Genomic DNA, 26,221 nt, shown 5'->3' on the forward strand with positions numbered 1-26,221 from the left:
GGGACAGAAGTAGGGAAAACAAAACAAGTGGTGGAAAAGGAAATTGTTGAAAAGAAAAAGCAAGTTGAGACAGAGTCTGAAGAAAGCGAAAATGAAATACCTGAAGGTCGAGTTCTAAGAAAGAGAGCTTGGAGGAATGAAAAGAACGACAGAGGAAGTAAGTTGAAAAGAGCTGCAAAGGATGACGTTATGCCAAATAAAATAAAGAAATTGAGATATCGGCTGACACGAGTGAATTCGCCAAGGGCTGAACAGGTGAATGAAGTGACAAGTCAAGAAAAATCAAAAGAAGAAGAAACAATTGAGAATAAAGAAAGTAAAAGAACAAGGAAACCTAACCAGAAGTATAAGTCACCGGAATGGACGTACGTGGCTCTGCCTGAAAAAGGAGAAGAGGCAGATAGTCAAGGAAATCCAGAGGAGGCTGTACTGAAAGTGGTTGAAGAAGAGGAAGAATCAAAAATCCTGAGAGTTCTCTTGTCCGTCATTGGGGAAGAAGAAACGGAAGTTCAGGAAATTCTGTATTTGGATGACGAGAGGAAAGTGAAAAACGACGAGATGCTAAACTGAATAGATCCAGAAAGCTGTTGATGAACAAATAATAAATTAAGTCAAAAGACAGAAACTGGTAGAACCAAGTAGGTGCTTAGAGCCTTGGGTTAGGAAACTAGTTGTGAAGTAGAAGAGGCTAAGTCAAAAGACACGGTCCATTTTAACGAAGGTGGCTAACATAGATAGTAGCAAAGGTAGATGTACTTTCATGAAAAGATGGTGTAAAATGAGTTGTTGTACAGGATTATTAATGCTTCTGTGGAGCAAACTTGCTCTTCTGATCTCTTTTAAAGTTACTATAGATGCACTAGAAGGACATAGTGAAAACAAAACTAATATTGAAAAGATTCAAAAGGTAGTTCCGACTAGAATAGATAATAATTATTTACATAAAGACAGGTGTATAACTGATTTTTCTAATAATGTGTTTTCAAAATTATTGTACGAATATGTAAAGACAATGGATGTAAGGGACTGCTACGTATGCATGCAGTTAACTGCCTCTGTTTCAGAAGGAGTGACTTATCATCACCTTCCAGCAACGTATGGAATAACATGTAGTGTAATAGCTAGTTTATTTTATCAGACAGGAAAATTAGAATATTATTTTTCAGATGTAGATAACATTTTTGCGCAAGTGCCTGCCATTAACAAACTAAACAAGGTAAAACCTGCTAAGGTATTAGGTGATTTTTTCTTAGAAACTAAGGAACTACCATTAGAATATATTTTTAGAAACAATTTGACTTGCAGTTTGAAGAAAGAGGAAAAGACATTCTTAGATATGGTTGAAGAAAGGAGACGGAAAATGACAAGAAAGGCAGCAGAAGGAAAAGTGGAGAAAACAGTCTGGGATGTAGAAAGGGAAAAACATTTGAAAGGAGAAGCTAGTCCAACTATAGCTTTAGACTGGCCTCAGAAAGGGAAATAATGCATTAGAAGGAATCAAACTGTGTATGATAATTATTTTGTAGGTAATATTGAGTGCCATGATACATACCGAATTATGGGTGGATGGGGATTTAAAGGCGGAAAAGATCTAATCTTTCCTGTGTTATATTTTATTTGTGGGAACAGGGCATATTATTGTTTGCCAGACCATTGGTATGGCACATGTTACGTGGGCCTTGTTTTTCCGAACATCTTTCATATGGATAGAGGAGAAGATGGTGTACATAGTTTAGGTAATCATTTAGTACGTAGTAAGAGAGAATCTTGGACAGAACTTGTAGGTGACATTTTTGGAGCATTGATACCAGCAGTGGGAATATCTTTGAATGCAAACAAAATTAGAAAATTATCAACAGTGGTGGATCTCTTGTCAACAAGCACCGCTGGAGGATTTTTATTGGTAGACACTGAAATAGTTGCCATGCGTGCTATGGTAATGCAAAATCGACTTGCCCTTGATATATTATTGGCAAAAGATGGTGGAGTCTGTGGAATGCTGAAAGTTCAACATTGTTGTACTTACATTCCTGACGAAAGTAAAGATCTGAAAATTTATATTAAGAATATTACAGAATTGCATGACGAAATTGCACCACTGGAGGTTGAAGGTGTTTGGGAGAAGATCGGAAAGAAGATATCAGCTATTAAAAATTTCTTAGGCAAGCTAGGTAGTACATTTATAGGTAAAATATTGTTTCCACTAACATGTGTGATTTTCATAATATATCTGTTGTAAAAATAATAAAAACAAGAAAAGATTGAAAAGAGAAAGGTCAAGAAGAAAAGACGAGAAACAAGAAAGAGAATTTGAGGAGATAGAATTGGAAGAGTGGAAGGAGAGCATGTATGAATCGGCAAAAAGAGGAGACGTAGGGGAAACTGAATTATGATTAAGAGCAAGAAAGCATTTAAAATTCCGTAAAAGAAGAACACAATTTTTGTTGGTATGGTGATAAAATCACCAAAGGGGGGATTGCTGGAGCGGGTAATGCAAAATTTTGTATACCCTCCCCAATTTGCATGTTTATACTAATTAGATTAATTAATTAATTATAATTGTATTAATTGTTTGAAGTGAGAAGTACTAACCAACCTTATTAATTATTGAAATACACGTGGGATTGCATTTGCATGGCCAAAATATTCCGAAAACTAAAATATGTACGCATACTAATAATAGACAATTAGAATATTGCATGATATATGTTGCTTTTGTGATGTATTTGTGATTTATGCTTTATTAAGTGAGCATAATCCGCTTTGAGTGTTGCTTTCTGCTAGATAAATACACACATATGGGTATGAGTGAGGGAATAACATTTTATAGCCATTTCTATGTATTAATTACGTTTTGTGTTTCTTTTGCTTAAGTTGACCATTAGGGCCTGCCACAAGATGGCTGCCTCCTGTACTTGATGTGACTATCGACGCTCCACGAGGTTTTGGGTGAAGTGCACCTGCGCTAACGCCTGCAACAGTGGCCTCGTCTTGACCCTAAACGGACTGTACCCACCAAGGTCGCCCTGGGAAGCCACCCAGTTTCCTGAGAACAATGGAATGTCTTCAAAAACCGGAACCAGCAAGTGTGATGACACCATGAACTAAAACCTCATGAGAACTCTGTAGGACGACCTCTGATTATCCAATCAGAAAAGCCGAAAACCAATATTTGTTACTTTCTGACAGTGAAATCACTATAAATTATGGTAGAATTGTGAGGTTAAGACACACGATCGAGAACTCTTTGTTTCCTGACGTTATGCTGACGGAGAGGACGGTGACGCTGCAGGACAGCTGTTTCCCTGAATCTTTGACGAACTGAACTGATGCCCAATTTTGACTTAGAGGACGACAATTAGCCAGAATAGGTAAATATGATGATTGATGGCTTGAATAACAAATGATTTAATTTGCATTAATTAGATAAAGATTGATTTGATTAATTATCAAATGAGTTGGGTTGTTTATTCATAGAAAATGTATTAATTCGAAGTGAATAGAGAATTAGAAATTAACCTAACCAGCAACTATCAGATTCATTGCCAACCTATGAGAGGAATACCAAAGGTGGAATTTAGGGCCGAATGAGTTGAAGAAGGTTATGTAGATTTATTGCTCATTAGGGTCAAGAGGTATTTCCTTTCATGTCAGCGTTTGGAACAATCATCTCCCGAGAAATACAGACTGATGATGAGTGAATGTTGGTGTTATGGGCCCCACCCGCGAATGTATTGATTGAGTGTGTTTGTGAGATCTTTGGTCTGTGACGAAGGGAGGGATTTTGTATTCCACGCTGCAGCAGGTGTAATAGGACCTCCAGTGGAAATTCTTCAGTGAATGGCAGTCTGTCTGAGTTCGGGCCTGGGTAAAACTAAGGGTGGCAAGCAACGGGGATCTGGGTGATCACGGCCCCAGGGGTGTGGCAGGAGCAGAAGGGCCAGCAGTACAGGGTGAGTAGGGATGAATCTGGGGTGGGGAGCCAGTTCACACCAATCCTCATCCTTCCAATAGTCCGCCCATCAGAGCTGTGTTGCTAGGTAACTGCAGTTCGGCCATCGCCCCATTCCCTAGAGGGCATACATCAGCGAACGATCGCCTTCACGGAATAAAGATTGGGGAGGCACATAGGTAAGGTGGAAAAATAATATAAGAGCCCTGGGATGAAGATCATTTTGGACAATGCTGCCTGTCCCATGAACAATAGGGGCAGTGTCAACCAGATTTGTAAAGACTGGCGCAAGGAGGCCAATGTTGCTCTCATGTTGCCCTCCAATTAAGCAGTATAGGGAAAAGGTCCCAGAGCATAAATGCTTATAAAGGAATAGCAAAAACAACATCCAAGATGCATGAACAATTAAGTGATGCCAAAGTGTTATTTAATCACACTTAGCAAAATTATCATTTTTTGAGAAATAAATCAACAATGGCAAAAGATGAGAGGTGCCCAGGAGAGGGAGGGAAGTGATTAGAGTGAGGTAGTAGGGCAAGTGACATATAACGTTTTGACAATAACACAATTAAACTGTTGGGCATACTACTCTATGCCACACAGTCAAAAAGAAATTCATTCATTGCATATACATTTGTTTACACAGCCATGTACATTTGAAAAAACACAGTGCACATTGCACTATTGATGGTACTGGTATAGGTTGTATGTCGACGTTTCGACCCCTTAACCCAGGTAGGTTGATTGGGTCCTTACTGACGGGGTCTTCATCAGGACAAAGGTGACGGTGTAACGGGGGAAGGGGCACCGTAATAGAAGGTTAGAGTCTAGTAGGTACTGGCTTCGCGTCGAAGACGCTAGGGCTGCAAGGCTCCAAAAGAGGTGAAGGACACTTAATCCAGATTAATTATCGCACCGTTCTGGAGGCATTAATTAATATAGCATCACTAGCCGTGGATAAACCATCGGTGAACAAGGTGAAATGAATCATGAATAATGTTGGTCTCGTGGCTCACAACAAGCTGATCTCTTCGGAGGTTTTTTTTTCTTTTTTTTTCATTCACCCTCCCAAGAAATCAGCTTAACCAGTCTACACATTCATAGGAGCCTATCTCTCTGTGAGAAAGCATTTTCAAACTAAAACTGTGCAATTTCTCCGTAAGACTCTTTTCTGCTGAAATCTCCTCCTTCATCTCCGTTTCCTCTGACCTTGTTCTATAAGATGTAACGTACCAAGCTACAGCATTTGAGTTGTCTGCAACAAAATCTACATCGATGTTTGCATTCCACATCTTCAGAATCACAGATATTAAGGGCCATATGTAGGTAATTTCTATATACCGATTCCTAAATACCGAATTTTACCGATTCTGTATTTAAGAATCGGTAAATAGAATGTAGGTAGAAAATCAGTAAATTTTACCGATTCGGTAACATTTGTTATTACCGATTCGGTATTTACCGAATCGGTAATAAGGCATACCTTCCCATTCATTCCTATGGGCCTGGAGGCCCATGGGAATGAATGGGAAGCCATTTACTATTACTGAATCGGTAAATACCGAATCGGTATTAGGGGGAGCATATTCAAGGGTGGCAGGGTGACATTGACACCCTGTTGCACCCCTGAATCATGCATGTGTGTACATGTGGCACACATACATGCCCTAAGGGCATGTATGTCTGCCACATGGCACTTTTAAAAAAGCACAAAATTGCTTTTGAAAAGGTATTCAGTATTTACCATCAACTTGTAGTTGGTGGTAAATAACGAATCCTTAAACCAAAAATGCACTCACTTGAGTGCTCCCTACATAGGATTTAAGGATTCGGTAATTTACCGATTCGGTATTTTACCGATTTCTTAAAATACCGATTCGGTAAATTACCGAATCCTTAAAACCTGCCTCCTACATTAGAAAGGGCTAAATACCGGTCGTTAACGGGAAAATTACCGATTTTCGGCTGTTACCGACCGGTATTTAGCTAGCTACATATGGCCCTTAGTCATTAATGTACTTGGAGGCCACTGTTCATCTTAGGTTGTATGTATTTTGGTGATTTCCTTGTAAGTGTATGTCTGACTGCAGAAAAAAAGCTGTTGATTCTTCCTTGTGAGATGGCAAATCTGTATAAAATATCCCTTTTGCTCTGTATTTTCAACAATGGTATTTTCCGCATCTACGATTTTGGAATCGTAGAACTTTTTGTCTTAATATGTTGTCACTACTCTCCTTTGGGATGAAGCAAGTTACATACTGCTCAATACAAGACAACACAGACTCATCAATGTCTGTTACAAACTTTGGGGGCATCTTTTTAACTAAAAAGCATATAAATACGGGAAGCACCTCTGGCTTGGTACCCTTTACACCAAAAGAAATCAGTCCCTTCACCAAGAGGAGGTTTGTTCTGTTCAATATGAAAGACATCATTGCTTGAAATATGTTATTAGAATATCTGCAAACATTTGCAGGGTCTAGTGAGCACAGTTTGTGTGGCATCTTCAGATGAATGCATTTTACATTTAAATTTGCCCCCTGCAAGATTGTAGCAGATCATCCCATGCATATTCAGCACAACTCAGTGCTAGGAATCACGTAGATGCTCCAAGGTTCCTCAATGTGCACTTGAGTTCACCATGACGCCGATACCAATATTCATTCGTCCCACACTGACATGCCATTAGGTTTATTAAATTGTATTCTAAGTGTTCATCATTTTCTTAAACATTCTCCAAAAGTTCTCTTGTTGATATATTATGCAAATTAAATCCTGAGTTTAGAATATGATTTGTGGTATAGGAGAGGCTAAACAAGTCACTCTCTAATAATAGGTGAAATATATATAGAAAACTCTGACTAAATCTAGGGTCTTCTGAATAAAGTCTATTACATCTATACTGAGCTGCAGGCATTTGCACAGGCCACTCATCATGTCTGCCACCTACTCCAGTAGGAAAAAGATGTGGGAAACACTGAGCTTCTAAATATTTTTCCCACACACTTAATGGAGCTCTTTTTGCCTCCCTCATTTGAAACAGCTCAACGGCATCACCAAAAACCTCTGTTGAATGCAAAGGGTGGATGATATAATGTTCAATGCATTTCTTCAGTTCTGCACCTTCTCAATCTGACCTATTGAGGGAAATGTCTGATCCTCCATATGTGTGATATCTTGCAGGCTTTTCACATTTCTATAGTAAACATTGTTTTGTACCAATTATAAAGTTCCTTTTTTATCTTTGGTAACATCTACTAACTCCTACCATATCTTTTTGTTCTTGGTAGGTAAATCATTTACAAAATTTACTAGCCGTTTCCCTAAATCTCTATCTACCCCTACTGTTTCAATGTTTTTCTTGACATCTAATGGCAAATAACCTACTCTACCTTTTAGACATTTCTGCAGCTCTGTTGGGGGTAAATTGCCTGTCTTTTGCTCCATACATACTACAGCCTGAAATAGATATATAGTTAGGATAAAAATGGACTTATAAATATTGAAGTACTTCTGGAATGGGAACTAATTCTAACATGTTGTGCACAGCTCTAGCAGGCATTTTATTCTCCTCTAATTTATTGTATCAGTACTTACATATAACTTGTTGTGTGGACAAGTCATATCATTCTTCTACAAATAACTATGGCGTAAACCTTTGTCAGTTATCATAATTCTCTTTTTCACTTTTTAAATGTAAGTCAACAGTCTGTGTTTGTTTCTTGTAGTGAGTGCGTCGACAACATATACAAACATGCTATGGTTTTTCAGAACATACTGTCTTAAATCTTGTAATCGCTTCTTCAAAACTCTCAACTTTAGTATCTGTGTCCTGTTCTGCATCTCTTCAATTTCCCTGCAGACTTGTTATGGACCAAAGAAACAAAACTGCACATCATCACAAACTTTTCTATCTCTGCCAAAGTACCATGTAAAAGTCCCCTATTCATTTCTACGAAACATAAAGCAGGATTTTTCACATAGTACAACCTCCTACTTAAGGTTTGCATTGTTGAGTGGTGTACAGTTAACATTCTAAATTGATGAAAAGTGCTTTGGCACACTTTCTTTGATAAACAAGCTAATCAGTGTCCCTGCAAATTTGTGCGCTTTCTCAGTGTGCAAGAATCTAGACCTTGTAAACTACTTATATTCTGTTTTAAGCTTTGCCTTGGACAAATAAGTAGGAATTTTGTTAATATATTAATAGATTGCTGTCTATTACTACAAACACTACTACAACTTAATTTGTATACAGGGGCTTGTCTACGGATTCCTTGTACCTCTTCTGCAGTAACATCTACTGTATTTCTAGGTATCATCACCTCTTTTACTATAGGACTGCCATTTATCCTTTCATAAAATTGTCCTCTTTCATCAATAGCATGAACTAATCTGTTATCATGGAGATAGCTTTCTTCATTAAAGAAATTAAGCATTTCTCAAAACATCTGTGCGCATTAGTTTTTTCAGAATGCGACCAGGTGGTTTGAGAAATGCTTCATTGTAAGGACTAAGCCCTGAAGAAGTCCTGAGAAAGGGATGAAATGCGTTGCCTACACTGGTGTGAATATTTTGTACATTGCAAATAAAGAATGTTCAATATACGACACGTCTGAGCGAATATAAATGAACTTGCAATCTCTGGAAGTAAACGACTTTAATTAAACAATCTTTAAATGCAGCATTGTACTTTATTAATACTGCTTTGCCTACATACTTTCTGCCTGCCTGATTGCAAGAGTACAGGTGAAGTGTCTAGGCAATTGAATAACTCCATGTATAGTGAATCACTGATTGGAACTGCCTAACTTGTGGCTAGGTGGTAGCACAAGTGCCTGAATACTGCGTGACAGACTGTGAAATTACCTTCATTGCTGTTTGATACATACCAGTTGTGACTATATCTCTGACTCATTTGTTACCTCCTTCTGCTAGTATCAAACTACCTGTATTACTGTATTTATGATTGTCTACTGAGCTATGTCTGAGTGAAGTCTAGATATCACACAATTTGCATACATGGCTCTCTAGTAGCATATATTGCTTTGTTACTGAGCGTGCACATGCATCAACATTTTGAAATTTTTCAAAGCTCAGAATCTTTTGTGAATAGCATACCTACAATATTTCTCAAATACTTCTACTGCTTCTAAAACATATATTCAGCATTTCTCAAGCAAAAGTTACACTCCAAATGAAGCTAGCACAAGAACTCTTGAGGTATTCGGTACTATTAATCTTCTTCAATTGTAGACAAATCATGTTCAAAGAACAAACACCACCCTCACCATATACATTATATTTTCATCAGCCTTACTGAACATAGATCACCATGTAAACATAGATGCAATTTCATAATAGATGTACACCTTCAAGCCATCTTTCCAGAAATATATACATCTCTGCATCTTTAAGTAAACTCAAAAGTATACATATAGCTATGTGCAACCACAAGAACCATATCTCACCATCTTAGAATGTGCAAAGCGGTCATATAAGTTAAATATCACATTGACAAACACTTCCCAGTACATACCTAACAAGTACTATTTCTTTCTTATTCATATACAGGCAGACAATCGGTTCCCATCTTTTATTTGTGAATACATTACTCCTGTTCATTAATGTTACTAAAAGTGCAAATAACAAATGTATCTGTACTGCACATGATGTTTATACATTTAAAACATCCTTAGTTCCTCATTTCAACTTTCCACAATACTATACTAATATTTTGAATAAAGTACACAATGCAGTAAGGAAGCACTAATTATGTTTTCTCTTACTTCCCAAAACATTCATCACTGACCTCTTAGACACATACTCTCTAATACAGTTCATCTAATATTTTTTTTCGGATCACTGTGACACTCTTTTTGTTTAATCAAACTCCCCTATACATTTTCATTTCTAATTTAATTTTGATGAATTATTAAAAAGTAAGTACAATACCAGTGAATTCAGTTTGTAGATTATATTGTTGTTTTAGCTCCTTATGGATAGTTTTGACACTGTTAGGATTTGTGAAACTAAGCACTAGAATGGTACAATGCTCTCATACAAAGCAACCATAAAATGGCAACCTCTTCAAATATGCAGTCTGTGATCATGAGAAGGGCAGCAAATGAAATCATGTCTTTCATTTTAGACTACACTATCTCCACTTTTGAATGGTTAGTATCTGTTAACCCTTTCCCTCTCTTTCAAAAAGAGATTTCTATCTATGTGTGTTCATGAAGTATTTGTGAAGATCGTGGATAAATTGCTAAAAAAAGGGAGTTCAAACCAATATCTAGCTTAGTTTTCAAAACAATGTAAATACTACACAACAGTTTAATATATTGTCCTGAGTTGTAAATTAAAGCTTGACATTACTTAAATTGTGTCATCACTCCTCAACTTTAAAAACAATTGTTCTGTCTCTTTAACACCCTTCACCCCAATACACTCTTAGCTCAGTGTACCTAGCAACCCAGTGGAACCAGTAGGTCACACGTTCACAGCACATTCTAGAAGGAACATGCTGCTTTCAAATAAGATTACAGCAGGTCTGCTTTACTCTGCAGATTCAAAAGCATATCCATATCTGTATTACTTTTCTTTTCTTAAACAACAGCCAATAATAAGTCCTCTTGCTAAGGCATCCAACACACTACTTAATTTTATTCACGTTCCTGCTGATAGCATCCAATGAAATATATTGTTTGTTTTTTTAAACACCTCAATTTTAACTGCTCTTTTTTTGCTAAACTACCTCATCCTTAAAGTATGAATTGTGGGCCACAGCTATATCTATTGGGCTAAAGAGGATGCAAGAAAGAGAGGTATTGACAGGGACTTGAGTTTGCAAAATGTGGAGATTACTTGGTTTGACCAGAGTGGGTTAAAGTGTTATCAGTTGCTGGCTTTGGTTAAATCCATTGTGAATTCTCAAGCTTTTCACCTCATGATTGTGAAATGTGTTGGCAATGTCCTAGGCACCTTGACTGGGGTAGGGCTGCAACTCCTAATGAAAGACACCTTTGCAGAACTGATGTCACTTTTCCCTCACACTGTCTTGATGCACTCTAATATATGCCAAAGACAGAAATTGAAGTGGCCAAATCAATTCTGTCCACAGATTGACAAAGCCAGGGAACATGTTAATACAACTGTTTCTGTATTCCTCAGCGACCATCGCATGGGCTGGATCTATAACAACAATCTGCGTTGTGACATGCATGGAATTTATAGAAAAGATGGAGTGCACTTTACAGATGAAGGCAATAAGGTGTTTCTAAGTAACATAAAACTCTGCATCCGGTCTTATGTATAGCAACCATATACACACAACCAATGTAAGAGCCACCCTAGTACCCAAAATACTGTAAAGTTTTTTCTAACGATTTTTTCTTTCGTTTTTGACAATCTTCGTGACGACGACGCAATCCCCGTGGACACGTCACGAAAACAGAAAACGAAAGCATACATTCAATGACCATCAACATATCCAAAAATTGTATGTAAAAAAATACATTCTGAAATACATTCTGAACATTGCCCTACACATATTACTATATACATACTTATTTCAAAGCATATTTAAACTCATATTTTTCTACTAAATTTCTTTTATACCCATCTTTCAGACCAATTTTCCGTTTTCGCTGTTTCTTGGGATGTCACGATATTGTTAACCGTGACAATCACTCCTTTTCCATAAACACATACTACAGTATTTTGCAAACTGGGGCATTCTTACGGAATTCTCTAAAGTCATGTTTTTCTAGATTTTCTATAAAAACCATCTCTAAAAACCTATTTCATCATGGTCACTCCGGAGACCGCAATGACATTGGTAAACGCGATCCCCGCGGACATGTTAAAAGAACAGAAAATAAAAGCAGACATTCAATGACCACCAACAAACCCCCAAAATATGGAAAAAAATCAATTCTGAACATTTCACTACACATAATACTATATACATACTTCTTTCAAAGCATGTTTGAACTCATATTTACTGCTAAGTTTCTTTAAAACTATCTTTCAGACCAATTTTCTGTTTTCATGGTTATTTGGGCCATCATGATGACATCGCTAACCATGCCGGTCGCGCCTTTTCCATAAAGTCTAATACACATATATCCACATATACTACAGTATTTTACATACTACGGTTTCTTACAGTATTCTCAAAAGTCATGTTTTTCAATAAAAACCATCTCTAAAACCCATTTTATCTTCTTGCGTTGACTCAGCCGATTGCAATTACGTTGGTAATTGCGACCACCCTGTACACATCGCAAAAACAGAAAACAAAAGCAGGAATTTGATAGCCACCACCACATTAAAAAAATTATAATTATATAAATAATTCTAACCATCACAGAAGATAATTCCCTATATTAATAACTCTATAAAAACATTTTCAGAATCTCAATATCTCTATAAAAATTCATATTACTGATATATTTTTTTATATTCCCACCAATATTCGCGATGATGTTGGTAGTCGTGATGTTCCTGTGATGGTACACAGGAGAACCGCGATGGCAATCGCGTCATCGTTGTGAATATCGCGTGCAATTGAAAAAAAATCTATTTTGGACACATAACTTGTGTCACTAACATCCACATTTCTCAAACAGGAGGTCAGAGTACCTCTACTCTGACCCCTTATGTTAGCTTTTTCCGAATTTTTATTTGCCATGTAGACAGTTCCCGATCCATAAAATGGTGGCAGCAACTTTCTGTTTTGGTCCGTCCAGCCAATCAGAGCATTAACTTTTGATTGTGCATTCATGTTTAATTGTGGCTAAAGGTTCCTATGGGAATTAACATTTCAAGTGCACCCTTATTTCACACCCCAGATTCTCGGTCCTCACTGCAAAGATCACCCCCAAACTTTCCATGACAACCAGCACCTACCGAACATTTCATGAAAATTGGTCAAATGACGCCAAAGTTCTAGGCAAATCAGAAAACCCAGGTCCCAACTGTAACTACCTACTGGTACTATATATATATATATTCACTGAAAAAACCATAGGTTTCAGGGGTGCTATAGTTAGCTGGACTTTTCACTTGTACAAAACCATTGAAAATCCCCCGTTATAGTTAGTTCAGCTAACTATAACTCGCGCTCCCGCAATGCACTGCTGATGACGTCACATATTACATCACTCATGACATGGTCAGTGACATCACTCATGACATCACTGATGACATCTCAAATGACATCACTGATGACATCACTGATGACTTCATCCAGTGAATGTGTGTTTTTCTGAAAATTAAATATGTTTTATATATGTATATCTCAAGGTCGATGGAAGAATAAATGGGTATATAAGTGTCTAAATGGAGGATTTGTTTTTGAAAAATTGATTGTGTAACTGACTGATTAAGTGTATCATAGTGAATACATGGCTTAGTGAGTAATGTTTAAATATGTAAATATCTGTATCAGTCTCTCACTTTGTGTATAAGTGGCTGCATGGGTTGGTGACTAGCTACATGGGTGTCTATATCGGTTATTAGTTGGTTTTTTGAGTATCAGTCTGAGTGTCTGCATGGTTCGGTGGGGGGTATTACGTAGTGCATAGGTGCCTGAATGAGTGACTCACTGTTTGTATGTGTTGAAGACAGCATGTGTGCAGGACTGTATGGGTGGATGAGTGTGTGTATGGGTGTGTTAGTGAGTGAATGACTGTCTCAATAGTGTCTTTATGAGTAACTACATATGTTTTAAACTAGTATATGTGACTATTGGTGTATATAAGTGAGTATATGTGAGAGTGAGAGATTGAAAGAGTTCCTGTATGAATAAGTATGTGTTTCTATAAGTGATTGTTTAAAAGACTAAGTATGTGTAAGTTTCCGTAGAAGTAAGTGTGGTGGTGTGTGTATAACTGTATATGCAAGTAAATGTATGTTTGATTCTTTATTAGCATGAGTGACTATGTGTGTGAGTAACTCTATGGATGAGTGGCATTGTGTAACAGGATGTATAGGTGTATGAGTACATATGATGAGTGAGTACATGTATGAGTGTCTGTATAGGACTGTTGGTGAATGAGTGGATGTGTATGTGGATCTTAGAATTACTGAAGAGGTTGTTGTAACTGGTATTGGTATGTACATTGTTTTGAAAATTTTAGTCTCTATTTTTGAATGTGTGTATCAAAGGTTATATTAGGGTGAGAGGAGGTCTGCCACTCTATCACAAGGATGATGTCATCAGTGATGTCATTTGAGATGTCATCAGTGATGTCATGAGTGATGTCACTGACCATGTCATGAGTGATGTAATATGTGACGTCATCAGCAGTGCATTGCGGGCGCGCAAGTTATAGTTAGCTGAACTAACTATAACGGGGGATTTTCAATGGTTTTGTACAAGTGAAAAGTCCAGCTAACTATAGCACCCCTGAAACCTATGTTTTTTTCTGTGAATTTCAAAGGTTTTTCAAATGCTAATTTCTAACTATGCCTACAGAGATAGGACATGTGAAGAAAGAAGAAAAAATGCACAGAAAGTAAAAAAAGAAGTGCAGAAAGAAGCAACAGAAGTCCTCAAAGACGAAGAAAAGTGCAGGAAGAAGGATAACGTGCAGAAAGAACAAAAAGAAGAGCAGAAAGAAGCCTTGTTGCAAAATCATCCTGTACCCTCAACTTTTTCAGATACTGGTGGTAACTGAGTCTGACTAACCAGTCCTAGAGCCAGTGCTATGTTAAAAGACACTTAGAATACAGTGAAAACACCTACATACACTAGGGAATATTATGCGTTGGGGTCCCCCTGTGATTAGCATGACCTCCTCTGTAAGCCCCTAGTATATAATAGGGCAGGGGGATTAAAACTACCTCTTAAAACAGGCCACAGGGCGTTTTTGCACACGTTAACTCAGGCCCCGTCCCCTCCCTTCACCACTGTGTAAACACGCCCTGTGTCCGTTTTTAGTTGGGAGATCAAGTTCATTTGAATCCTGAGGGTCCCTAGGGTCCAACTAGCCCACTAGGTACCTCCAGTCAGTGCCACAGAGCTGCGTTGCAGAGAGGTGTAAAAAGTGGCACGGCCAGGCCCACCTCTCTGCAATGCAGCTCAGTGGCGCTTACTGGAAGCACTTGGTGGGCTAGTTAGCCCCCAGGGGCCCTCAGTATTGAAGGGAAATTATATCCCCAATTTAAAACGTGCCATAGTGCGTGTTTGCACACGTCACCTCAGGCCCTGTCCCCTCCCTTCACCACTGTGTAAACGCGCCCTGTGGCTGTTCTAAGTTGAGAGATTAAGTCCCCTTGAATCCTAAGGGTCCCTAGGGTCAAACTAGACCACTAGGTACCTCCAGTAAGCGCCACAGAGCTGGGTTGCAGAGAGGTGTAAAAAGGGGCTTGGCCTCAGAACACCTGTCTGCAGCGCAGCTCCCTGGCAACATACTGGAGATGCCTGTTGGGCTAGTTGGCCCTCAGGGACCCTCAGTATTGAAGAGGAATTAATTCCCCAACTTACAACTCGCCAGGGGGCGCGTTTGCAGAGTGCTGCAAGGAGGGGGTGTGGCCTCCGGCACGATGCCAGTCTTTTATTTATTTTAATTTTTTAAGAAGGGGGGCTGTGTCGTTCCCCTTCTTATTCTAATTTATTGGCCCTGATGACCCCATCCCCCAGGGCCTGTCTCCTAATTATAATTTTTTGACCCCAATCCCCAGGGCTGGCCACTGTTTTTTATTATTTTAAAAAAATGTATATTTATAGACACACCTAGAACATGCTGGACAAACTGTACGTACCTATCACCATGACAATTTGCGTGATATTCATTAAAAGGCGACTATGCATACAATGAATCCACATGGAATGTATTTACACCACTTGTGAAGCTCTGACATGTCTGATGCCCTACCGTGCCTAATCCCGTAGACACCCTTGTCGTGTATTTATACAAACATGGGTAGCTATTGACGGGCACATTTAATACACATGCACACCAAGCCATTCAAAGGGGATTCAACAAATTCGACCAACACTATGCAAGAAACCCCCCTCACGGTTAATAAAACACACATCCACTGCCGGATGTGTAATACTTTTTATTTTACTCTCTGGAAAGGGGACGAACATCACTTGAGAGTCACAGCGCGCTCCTGGCAGAGCCCAATGCTGTGTTACACCCACCATTGCCTGCCGAGTGCCACACACCTCTGTGTTGTATTCCACCAGCTAGTGCGTATGCTATGACACTCTCTAGCCCATGTGCACTGTAACACCACCCCGTGAATATGTCATGCCACACTTGTCTTCGCACGGGTTATATTGCCCCATCTAACGTGCCTTCCTCGATGCCTATGTTATAACGCACAGTGCTATGACATACATATTACAATCTGGGATCCATATCTTTGTCACAGTGCATATGCAACGTTACACTCCCCAGCACATATTTTATATTGCAACTTTAGAGACTAGTTAGGTTACACAACACTGCCCTGTGCATATTACACTCCAAGGCGCATATCGCATAGCACGCGCTAGTGCCTGTGCTATCTCGCGCTCTCCAATGAATCTGTCATTGCGCACAATGTATTGCATATTATATTTCACGCCCGGTTCATCTTATATCACACTTTTTGGTGCATAGTTTATACCATACACTATATCTAGTTTTCATTTTCAATCGTGCTCTCAGGACTATGTTCTATATAACACTGTGTTCACCTACCCTTTTCACGGGCATTACATTTTGCGATGGGGTGGAGGGTCAGGGGGTGTTTCTGCCAAGTGAGCCCGGAGTCACAGTCACAAACGTCCTCTTCTTCCTGAATAAAAGTGAGATTATGCTGCATACTTGTTCATATTTTAAGTAGTTCGCACAGACACACGTTTTAAAAACAATAAAGTTCCTAATACCCGCCTTCTCTGAAAAGTTAGCTTGCTGCCCCATCCCCCTCCTCCCAATCCTCTGTTGTGTGAATCCATGGACTAGCCTCCTCCCTCCTGCCATGCATGGTCTGATGTGCTGCCACTGCCCTCAATTTAGTATGATGTACCAGTCCCCTCCTCCTGCCCTCCATTGCCCAATTCTATGCCCCATCATTGACCTCCTGCTTAAACTCTGTGATTAGCTTGCTGCCCCTATTCTCCTTCCCCCTGCCCTCCGATGTCTTTGTGCATGCCCCTGCTCCATCCTTTTTGACCACCATGTTCCATGGACCTGCCACTCCTATCTACTCTGAGTGTTCTGTTGAGCTGCCACTCTCCTCCCACCTGCCTAGCATTGTCAGATGACTGTAACCTGTCCCTGCCACCTCCACCCTGCCTGTCCACATGCCATGCCCCTATCCTCTTCCTCCTGTCCTACATGGTCCATTGTACTGCCACACCCTTCTGCCCTCCCTGGTCTGTTGTGCTGCAACTGCTCCTCCTGCCTGCCCCATGAGGTCTGTTGTGAGGCCCCTTCCCCTGAACTTTCTTGTCTGTGCACAGGTCCTGACCCTCCCTTCTATCCTCCATCGTCCTTTGTGCATGCCCCTGCACCCTCCTTCTTGCCCATCATAGCCATTGTGCTGCCACTAACCCTCCCACTTGCCATGCATGGTCTTCTGTGCTGCCATGGCCCCTCCCACCTTCCCTGTGTGGTCAGTTAGCTGCCCTTGACCCCCTCCCACCTTCCCTCCATGGTCTGTATGTATGCCATCACAGTCTCACTGTTGCTCTTCATGGTGTGTCTTGCTTCTAGTGCCCATCCTGCCTGACCTCCTTGGCTATCTTGCTGCTCCTGCCCTGCCCCCTTGCCCCCAGCCATCTGTTTACATGTTCAGACCCCTACTCCCTCCCTCCTGGCTTGTCTGTTCCATTGTAATGCCCATGATCCGTCCCTCCTGCCCTTTATGGTCTGTTATGCTGCAGCTTTCTCTCCTGTCTGTCCATTATGGTCAGCTAGCTACCATTGCCTCTTGCCCCTCTGTTCTCTGTTGTCCATGTGCATGGTCCTGTCCCCTCCCTCATGCTGTAAAACCTAGAGCATTTCCTTTAGAAATTACATATATGAGAGGGTCTTATTGGCATCAAAATTATGGTTAGTGCTCTAAAAGACTAAAATAAGGACATATTTTCTGAGTTTTCAAATAGTGACAAAGCACTTTTAAGTTATTTGTTATCTTTATGTTTTATCCAGTTGACCACTTGATTAAATGTTGCACTTAGGGGAGAGGATGTGGTGTTACTTCCAGAAATGCAGACTTTGCAACTGGGGAACCAGGTTGGAGTTTCTGCTTCAGCTCGACATTCTGTGACTCTGGTCAAATCACTTAGTCTCCCCATGTCTACAACCAAAATGAATTTGTTCTTGTGTGATGTAACCAATGCTCATGTAAAGCACTCCAATACCTGACAAGTCTGCACTATATAACACTGCAAAACCACAAAATAATAAGTGTTTTGCACACTTCTGTCATTGGGCTATATTTGGGCTACATCTGGGTGATTTTGGGGTACATTTGGGCTCTTTTGTCTCCGGTGGCCATCTTGGGAGATTTATTTGTTATGAAGTTTCCTAATTTCCTCATGTACTGCAGTCTCCTCAGTAGGAAATGCTTTCAGTTTTTTACTTTGATTCCATCATGAAGGTATTCAGATATGTCACACATTTGCCATAAATTCTGAAAGTTAGCACTCTAGTTGCTCATTAGATCACTCTAGTAAAACTACTGTTCACCATGGAAGTCTGCTCCTGGTATTAAAAGTGCATGTTTCAGTCTGCATGTCAGAAGTTTTTAATGAAATAGAAGAGGATTTGAGAAGTCACTCAAAATGTGCCCTCATTTTCTTTCTTCAGCATTAATCATAATTTCTATGGCAAAATGAACCCTCTCATTGTGTTCCTTTTTAAATTAAATGTTTTAAGTGTTACCAGTTTATTCCAATCAAGATGGCTTCAGGTGTGCCATACTTTTGTCATAATGAAGACAGTAAGCGCTCTAGTTGTTTTTAAGAACACTCTGGGACATTCTGTCATTGGGCTATACTTGGGCTACATCTGGGTGATATTTGGGCTACATTTGGGCTCTTTTGTCTCTGGTGGCCATCTTGGGAGACTTATTTGTTATGAAGTTTCCCAATTTCCTCATTTACTGCAGTCTCCTCAGTAGGAAATACTTTCAGTTTTTTACTTTGATTCCATCAAGAAGGCATTCAGCTATGTCACACATTTGCCATAAATTCAGAATGTTAGCACTCTTTTTGCTCATTAGATCACTGTAGTAAAGCTACTGCTCACCAGGGAAAACTGCTGCTGGTATTGAAAGTGCATGTTTCAGTCTGCATGTCAGAATTTTTTAATGAAATAGAAGAGGATTTGAGAAGTCACTCAAAATGTGCCCTAATTTTTCTTTCTGCAGCACTAATCATACTTTTTATGAAAAAATGACCCCCCTCATTTTGTTCCTTTTTAAATTAAATGTTTTAAGAGTTACTACTTTAATCCAAGCAAGATGGCTTCAGGTGTGCCATACGTTTATCATAAGTAGGACTGTTAGCGCGCTAGTTGTTCTTTGGAACAGTCTGGGAAGCTGCAGTAGAACACAAAGGAATCAACTGACAGTCTCTGCCCTTGTTGGATGTACATGTTTTACTGAGAATGTCAGACTTCATTCTCACATGACTGAGAAAGATAATGTGAATTTACAGAAAATATGCTCTCAGTTTAGCTTATAGATCACCTTCCAAACCTCTGTGGGAAAAGCATGAGAAAATATTTTTCTCTCAATCATGATATCCCAGCAGAAGGCGTTTTCATATGGTGAAATCACCTTAGAACATGCCACAATTCCTAAAATGAGTATAGTACCATCAACAAATGATTTATAATGTATCTAAAGTCTTAAAACCTTCTATTAACTGCAATGCTTTTTAATGAGGTGCTATCATGTATATTGGTCCCAAGATGGCTGCCAACACTTCTTGGATGAAGTGCTGACAGCCGATCAGATCTCAGGATGAGATGTGTGGTTAGGCTCCGCCCACATATATATATGATTTTACTTTTGATTTTCTCAGGAACTACTGAACAGATTGACACCAGACCTGCAAAAGGCACGTCCCTGACCTGAGGACTACCTCTCTGCCAAATTTCAAGTAATTCTGTTCAGCCGTTCGGGCTGTACCTTGGACTAAAGGTCCCTATGGAAAATTGCATGGGGAAAACGCGTTTTGGGACACCCCTTTTTTCTCAGCCCCCGCTTGACGAATCCCCCCGAGACTTTCTGGGTAGGAGCGGAGCGGAGCGCCCCACCTATTTTGAAAGTTTCGCGAGGATTCGTCAACCGGCGCCAAAGTTATTCCAAATAGAATGTTGCGGATTTCCTATGGAAACACGGTCCTAACTATAACTATCTACTGGCGACCGCCAGTAGATAATATATATATATATATATATATATATATTACCTACTGGCGGTCGCCAGTAGGTAGTTATAGTTAGGACCCCTTTTCCATAGGAAAACCTCAACATTCTATTTTGAATAACTTTGGCGCCGGTCGATGAATCCTCGCGAATTTCTCAAAATAGGTGGGGCGCTACGCTCCGCTCCTACCCTGAAAGTCTCGGGGGGATTCGTCAAGCGGGGGCTGAGATAAAAGGGGGGTCCCAAAACGCGTTTTTCCCATGCATTTTTCCATAGGACCTTTAGAACGAGCTACAGCCCGAACGGCTGAACAGAATTACTAGAAATTTGGCAGAGAGGTAGTCCCTAGGTCAAGGAAGTGCCTTTTGTAGGTTTGGTGTAAATCTGTTCAGTAGATTCTGAGAAAATAGCCTTTAAATCAATATATATATCTGAGCCCGCTTACGGTACGCTTACCGTACGCTTACCGTAAGCGTACGGTGGCGTGCGCGAGCGCGATTCTGATTGGCTCTTAGATCTTAGTAAACATTCGAATCGGCCGAAACCAGGAAGCGGCGGCCGCCATTTTGTCTCTCGCACTGAGTGTTGTTTATCAAACAAGATGGCCAAAAACATGTTACGGGGCTGTTTTGACAACTCCCTCCCACATAGTCATGTTGAGGGAGTCCCCAAACATCCCCCAAGAGCAAAAACGGTTTTATTTTTTTTTCGGCAATTTCGCCTAGTACGCTTACCGTACGCTTACCGTAAGCGTACGGTAAAAAAAAAAAAAAAAAAAAAACACTATCCACACTTACCCCACCCCCTGTGCTTTTGGTGGCCGTAGGCCACCAAATGTACAGGGCTTATTAAAAGGTAAAAAAAACTAAATTTTGGCAACATGAAATTATAAAATCGAAATAAAAAAAACACTATCCACATTGACCCCACCCCCTGTGCTTTTGGTGGCCGAAGGCCACCAAATGTACAGGGCTTATTAAAGTTGATAAAAACCGTGCACGGAACGAACTGCGTTAAGTGGGCGCGCACGCCTCGAATGGCGTAAAGTAACTTAGCATTTAAAAAAACGTACAAATTCACTGAAAAAACCATAGGTTTCACACACGTTATAGTTAGGAATTAGCATTTAAAAAACCTTGCAAATTCACTGAAAAAACCATAGGTTTCACACATGTTATAGTTAGCGGAAATTTTACTGATAAAAAACCAGTGAAATTGCCCCGTTATAGTTAGTGCTGGCAACTATAACTCACGCGACCGCAATCTTCTGCTGATGACATATGTGTCTTTATGAAAAAAAAATATTTGTAATATATGTATAGCTAAAAATGTATGGAAGAAGACATGGGCAAATAAGTGTCTAAATACAGTATTAGCATCAGCAGAGGATTGCGGTCGCGTGAGTTATAGTTGCCAGCACTAACTATAACGGGGCAATTTCACTGGTTTTTTATCAGTAAAATTTCCGCTAACTATAACATGTGTGAAACCTATGGTTTTTTCAGTGAATATATATATATATATATATATATATATATATATATATATATATTGTCCAACAAATTGCCCAAGCATATTAGGGGCGCACTCACGGCAAGCCACACCAGCCGGTTCCTCCCTCGCAGGTCTCACCAACGGCTTCGTTACTTGGGAAATGACCACGCAAAGCTTCTTTAGTTAAACTTCTTTAATGGACCTGACGCGTTTCAAAGCCTGTTGCTTCTTCTTCAGAGGTCGCCATTCAAACAGTCACAGGGTACTCTGTGCAGACTCCGCCTTTAGTAGGACGCGCGTAATGCGCGCTCTGCATTATGGGATATGTAGTTGTCAGAGCATATTTCACCTTAAGTAGGTCCTGCGAAACTGTTCCTATTAGGTTAATTTTCTCCCTGAGTGGGCTACCAAGAAGTTTTCATGGTCTTGTTATATCCCGGATTCTTGGTAGCCCACTCAGGGAGAAAATTAACCTAATAGGAACAGTTTCACAGGACCTACTTAAGGTGAAATATGCTCTGACAACTACCTATCCCATAATGCAGAGCGCGCATTACGCGCGTCCTAATAAAGGCGGAGTCTGCACAGAGTACCCTGTGACTGTTTGAATGGCGACCTCTGAAGAAGAAGCAACAGGCTTTGAAACGCGTCAGGTCCATTAAAGAAGTTTAACTATAGAAGCTTTGCGTGGTCATTTCCCAAGTAACGAAGCCGTTGGTGAGACCTGCGAGGGAGGAACCGGCTGGTGTGGCTTGCCGTGAGTGCGCCCCTAATATGCTTGGGCAATTTGTTGGACACTAAAAACTCGGCAGTCCTGCCATGGGGGGCAGCAACATCCAGAACAAAGGAGACCGCTGATCGGAACAATTTCGAACTAATATGCGGTACGGCGATACGGGATATAACAAGACCATGAAAACTTCTTGGTAGCCCACTCAGGGAGAAAATTAACCTAATAGGAACAGTTTCGCAGGACCTACTTAAGGTGAAATATGCTCTGACAACTACATATCCCATAATGCAGAGCGCGCATTACGCGCGTCCTACTAAAGGCGGAGTCTGCACAGAGTACCCTGTGACTGTTTGAATGGCGACCTCTGAAGAAGAAGCAACAGGCTTTGAAACGCGTCAGGTCCATTAAAGAAGTTTAACTAAAGAAGCTTTGCGTGGTCATTTCCCAAGTAACGAAGCCGTTGGTGAGACCTGCGAGGGAGGAACCGGCTGGTGTGGCTTGCCGTGAGTGCGCCCCTAATATGCTTGGGCAATTTGTTGGACACTATAAACTCGGCAGTCCTGCCGTGGGGGGCAGCAACATCCAGAACAAAGGAGACCGCTGATCGGAACAATTTCGGACTAATATGCGGTACGGCGATCCGGGATATAACAAGACCATGAAAACTTCTTGGTAGCCCACTCAGGGAGAAAATTAACCTAATAGGAACAGTTTCGCAGGACCTACTTAAGGTGAAATATGCTCTGACAACTACATATCCCATAATGCAGAGCGCGCATTACGCGCGTCCTACTAAAGGCGGAGTCTGCACAGAGTACCCTGTGACTGTTTGAATGGCGACCTCTGATGAAGAAGCAACAGGCTTTGAAACGCGTCAGGTCCATTAAAGAAGTTTAACTAAAGAAGCTTTGCGTGGTCATTTCCCAAGTAACGAAGCCGTTGGTGAGACCTGCGAGGGAGGAACCGGCTGGTGTGGCTTGCCGTGAGTGCGCCCCTAATATGCTTGGGCAATTTGTTGGACACTATAATCTCGGCAGTCCTGCCGTGGGGGGCAGCAACATCCAGAACAAAGGAGACCGCTGATCGGAACAATTTCGAACTAATATGCGGTACGGCGATCCGGGATATAACAAGACCATGAAAACTTCTTGGTAGCCCACTCAGGGAGAAAATTAACCTAATAGGAACAGTTTTGCAGGACCTACTTAAGGTGAAATATGCTCTGACAACTACATATCCCATAATGCAGAGCGCGCATTACGCGCGTCCTACTAAAGGCGGAGTCTGCACAGAGTACCCTGTGACTGTTTGAATGGCGACCTCTGAAGAAGAAGCAACAGGCTTTGAAACGCGTCAGGTCCATTAAAGAAGTTTAACTAAAGAAGCTTTGCGTGGTCATTTCCCAAGTAACGAAGCCGTTGGTGAGACCTGCGAGGGAGGAACCGGCTGGTGTGGCTTGCCGTGAGTGCGTCCCTAATATGCTTGGGCAATTTGTTGGACACTATAAACTCGGCAGTCCTGCCGTGGGGGGCAGCAACATCCAGAACAAAGGAGACCGCTGATCGGAACAATTTCGAACTAATATGCGGTACGGCGATCCGGGATATAACAAGACCATGAAAACTTCTTGGTAGCCCACTCAGGGAGAAAATTAACCTAATAGGAACAGTTTCGCAGGACCTACTTAAGGTGAAATATGCTCTGACAACTACATATCCCATAATGCAGAGCGCGCATTACGCGCGTCCTACTAAAGGCGGAGTCTGCACAGAGTACCCTGTGACTGTTTGAATGGCGACCTCTGAAGAAGAAGCAACAGGCTTTGAAACGCGTCAGGTCCATTAAAGAAGTTTAACTAAAGAAGCTTTGCGTGGTCATTTCCCAAGTAACGAAGCCGTTGGTGAGACCTGCGAGGGAGGAACCGGCTGGTGTGGCTTGCCGTGAGTGCGCCCCTAATATGCTAGGGCAATTTGTTGGACACTATAAACTCGGCAGTCCTGCCGTGGGGGGCAGCAACATCCAGAACAAAGGAGACCGCTGATCGGAACAATTTCGGACTAATATGCGGTACGGCGATCCGGGATATAACAAGACCATGAAAACTTCTTGGTAGCCCACTGAGGGAGAAAATTAACCTAATAGGAACAGTTTCGCAGGACCTACTTAAGGTGAAATATGCTCTGACAACTACATATCCCATAATGCAGAGCGCGCATTACGCGCGTCCTACTAAAGGCGGAGTCTGCACAGAGTACCCTGTGACTGTTTGAATGGCGACCTCTGAAGAAGAAGCAACAGGCTTTGAAATGCGTCAGGTCCATTAAAGAAGTTTAACTAAAGAAGCTTTGCGTGGTCAGTTCCCAAGTAACGAAGCCGTTGGTGAGACCTGCGAGGGAGGAACCGGCTGGTGTGGCTTGCCGTGAGTGCGCCCCTAATATGCTTGGGCAATTTGTTGGACAATATATATATATATATATATATATATATATATATATCTATATAGATGCATAGATATATATAAATATATATATATATTTAACAGACAAGGAACAATTGGAGGATTGGGAGGGAAACCTCCGCAGTGCCTCTATTAACATGATGCGTATTTTGATTAAAAACGCAGGGAAAAAGGGACTTAAATTACAACAAGAAATTGAAGAATTGGAGAAGGAAATAGCCAATTCTGATTTAAAGGAAACAGTAAAGAAAAACTATGCGATTCTTGATGAGATACTGGAGGGATACCAAACATATTTGAGGGATAAGAAGGTAAAGAAGATTAGGAGAGATGACAAGGACTATAAGGATGGGAGAGTATACACTTTCTCCCACAAGTATGACAATGTCAAGATTCCAGGAGAAGGTAAAAGACCAAGGGGAGATACCCTGGAGTTGACTTCCTCTAGCAGCATAAACTCACTGTCATCAGTGGCCAGTTCAGTGGCCACAGAGGACTTAGTGGAAGCCACAGAAATTGAAAATAGGCCTAACAACAATTTTTTAGTCGAGATGGAAAGACTCAGATTAGGAGCAAGAACAGGAGTAAAAGATCAAAAGTCAGAAGGGGTGGGAGGAGATGGCAGGACCTCAAACAGAAACATCAACAAAAAGACAAAACCAGAACCAGTGAGCAGAATGACCAGATCAAAGAGAACAGAGAACTAACACATTTGGAGAATGTAGCAGACAGTGCAGATAAGGAACTCACTACTGTCAATTTGTCAACTAGGATACTCTCTAATGATGAAATTTCTGTCCTAAGCGAGGGACTTGGGTTTTGCCCTAATCAAGTGAGTGGGGAGGTCGATTTATTTGTTGATCTTTTTAAATGTATCCGCCTGTTGAATCTTAAGGATCATTTTGTACGGAATCCATCCATCTGTGATAGATCTTTTGTTGAAATTGTACATCCAACTCATACGGTTCATGAAATAAATGTTATCAAAAGCATGATGTCTGTTGAACTAGAAACATCTATAAATATTGAACTTGTCAGGAATGAACTTGATATTGTAGAGGATGTTACTGTTGATAGTGGTCTAAAACCAAAATCCAAATTCATCCCTGTTGGCACCCACCCTAATATTGATATTTTTAAACAAAGAGTTACTCAGGGCTTTTACCAACTTCTGGAACATCCTATACCTTCCCATCAAAGG

Source organism: Triturus cristatus, chromosome 2_2 (genome assembly GCF_964204655.1).
Source record: "Triturus cristatus chromosome 2_2, aTriCri1.1, whole genome shotgun sequence".
In the NCBI taxonomy this organism is placed as follows: Eukaryota; Metazoa; Chordata; class Amphibia; order Caudata; family Salamandridae; genus Triturus; species Triturus cristatus.